This window comes from Populus nigra, chromosome 2, assembly GCF_951802175.1.
Source record: "Populus nigra chromosome 2, ddPopNigr1.1, whole genome shotgun sequence".
NCBI lineage: Eukaryota > Viridiplantae > Streptophyta > Magnoliopsida > Malpighiales > Salicaceae > Populus > Populus nigra.
In genome coordinates, this window is record NC_084853.1 from 11,355,343 (window position 1) to 11,357,842 (window position 2,500).

Sequence of the window (2,500 nt, forward strand, 5' to 3'; positions counted from 1 at the left end):
CCAAGGGCCCCAGGCCCTCAGGCCCCAGCGCCCCAGCGCCCAGCGCGGGCGGGCGCGCGCGCGCGTGTGGTCTTTGAGGGGCGCCGGCCTGGTGGCTCCCTAAAGAGCAATAAGTGTCATTGCAGCTCTGGCAGGGGGAGACACTACTAGGTCCCAGCTGTCACCCCCCCTCTAAAAAATTCATTTCTTGGTATTTTGAGCTGAAATTTTGCACAGAGGTTGGCAAAAATCCAATCCACCTTCATTAATTTTCCCAGAATTTTTCGAGGTCGGGAAGTATTTGTTTTAATTTTCCTACCATTAGAAATCGAGTAAATCCGCAAAACTAGGAACCGGCCCGGAATGACCCCAAATTCAGTGGGCAGCCTCATAAAAATATGGCTGATTTTACTGGATTGGTTTCATGTGGAAAGCACGACGTTTTCTTGTAGGAATGCGGGAACCCCGGCAGCTCGCCTGCCGCGGCCAGCGACGTCGGGGACGCTGGCCTGCGCTGTCGAGCCCGCGAGGGCTGTCTCCGCGGCAGGCCCCCCCTGAACGGGGCACGACAGGCCACCGCGCTGGCTCGTCCAGCGTCGACAGTCCCTCGTCCAGGTTTCAGATCGCGCCAAGTCGAACCCATGACCTGCTCAAGCCATCGTGCGCTGCCGAATTCGCATCTGCGTGTAGGCTGCCATTCCACGCGGCAGCCCCTGTTTTCGTCAGCGTGCCCCCCTGACGAATTTTCCTGCCTGGCCCAGTCCAGCGTCCAGCCCCTGTTCGTCGAAAAATCTGCGCTGCCGATTTTCCACGCGGCAGCCCCTCTTTTCGTCAGCGTGCCCCCCTGACGAATTTTCCTGCCTGGCCCGGCCAGTCCAGCCCCTGTTCGTCGAAAAATCTGCGCTGCCGATTTTCCACGCGGCAGCCCCTCTTTTCGTCAGCGTGCCCCCCTGACGAATTTTCCTGCCTGGCCCGGCCGGTCCAGCATCCAGCCCCTGTTCGTCGAAAAATCTGCGCTGCCGATTTTCCACGCGGCAGCCCCTGTTTTCCTCAGCGTGCCCCCCTGACGAATGTTCGTCGAAAAATCTGCGCTGCCGATTTTCCACGCGGCAGCCCCTCTTTTCGTCAGCGTGCCCCCCTGACGAATGTTCGTCGAAAAATCTGCGCTGCCGATTTTCCACGCGGCAGCCCCTCTTTTCGTCAGCGTGCCCCCTGACGAATTTTCCTGCCTGGCCCAGTCCAGCGTCCAGCCCCTGTTCGTCGAAAAATCTGCGCTGCCGATTTTCCACGCGGCAGCCCCTCTTTTCGTCAGCGTGCCCCCCTGACGAATTTTCCTGCCTGGCCCGGCCAGTCCAGCCCCTGTTCGTCGAAAAATCTGCGCTGCCGATTTTCCACGCGGCAGCCCCTCTTTTCGTCAGCGTGCCCCCCTGACGAATTTTCCTGCCTGGCCCGGCCGGTCCAGCATCCAGCCCCTGTTCGTCGAAAAATCTGCGCTGCCGATTTTCCACGCGGCAGCCCCTGTTTTCCTCAGCGTGCCCCCCTGACGAATGTTCGTCGAAAAATCTGCGCTGCCGATTTTCCACGCGGCAGCCCCTCTTTTCGTCAGCGTGCCCCCCTGACGAATGTTCGTCGAAAAATCTGCGCTGCCGATTTTCCACGCGGCAGCCCCTCTTTTCGTCAGCGTGCCCCCTGACGAATTTTCCTGCCTGGCCCAGTCCAGCGTCCAGCCCCTGTTCGTCGAAAAATCTGCGCTGCCGATTTTCCACGCGGCAGCCCCTCTTTTCGTCAGCGTGCCCCCCTGACGAATTTTCCTGCCTGGCCCGGCCGGTCCAGCCCCTGTTCGTCGAAAAATCTGCGCTGCCGATTTTCCACTCCGCAGCCCCTGTTTTCGTCAGCGTGCCCCCCTGACGAATTTTCCTGCCTGGCCCGGCCAGTCCAGCGCCCAGCCCCTGTTCGTCGAAAAATCTGCGCTGCCGATTTTCCCCGACGAACCTGCAGCTGCACAAATCCGCGCTGCCACTGCCCCATTGTCTGGACCAACAGTCTTTTCCATCAAGCCCTGGACTATAAATCGTCCAGACTCATCGCCAGCACCCGCTGCCGATTCTGCCGACTTTGCCGATTTCGTCGGCGCTGCCGATTCCAACACTGCCCGCCGTGCCTGAACCAGCGCTGTTTCGTCAGCGTGTCCCCTTGACGAATTTCCCTGCCTGGCCTGGACAGTCCATCTTCCAGCCCATGTTCATCGAAAAATCTGCGCTGCCGATTTCCCCGACGAACCTGCAGCTGCACAAATCTGTGCTGCCGATTTCCCCCCCTGTCGGCATGGCTGCCGCTGCCCCGATGTCCAGACCAACAGTCTTTTTTGTCGACTTTGCCGATTTTGTCCGCGCTGCCGATTCCAACACTACCCCCTGCATCCAAACCAGCATTGTTTCGTCAGCTCTTCCCCTGACGATTTTAGCCCTGTAACAAACAGTAGGCCTCCAATCCCGCCAACGGGAGCCAAGTTGATAGGGAA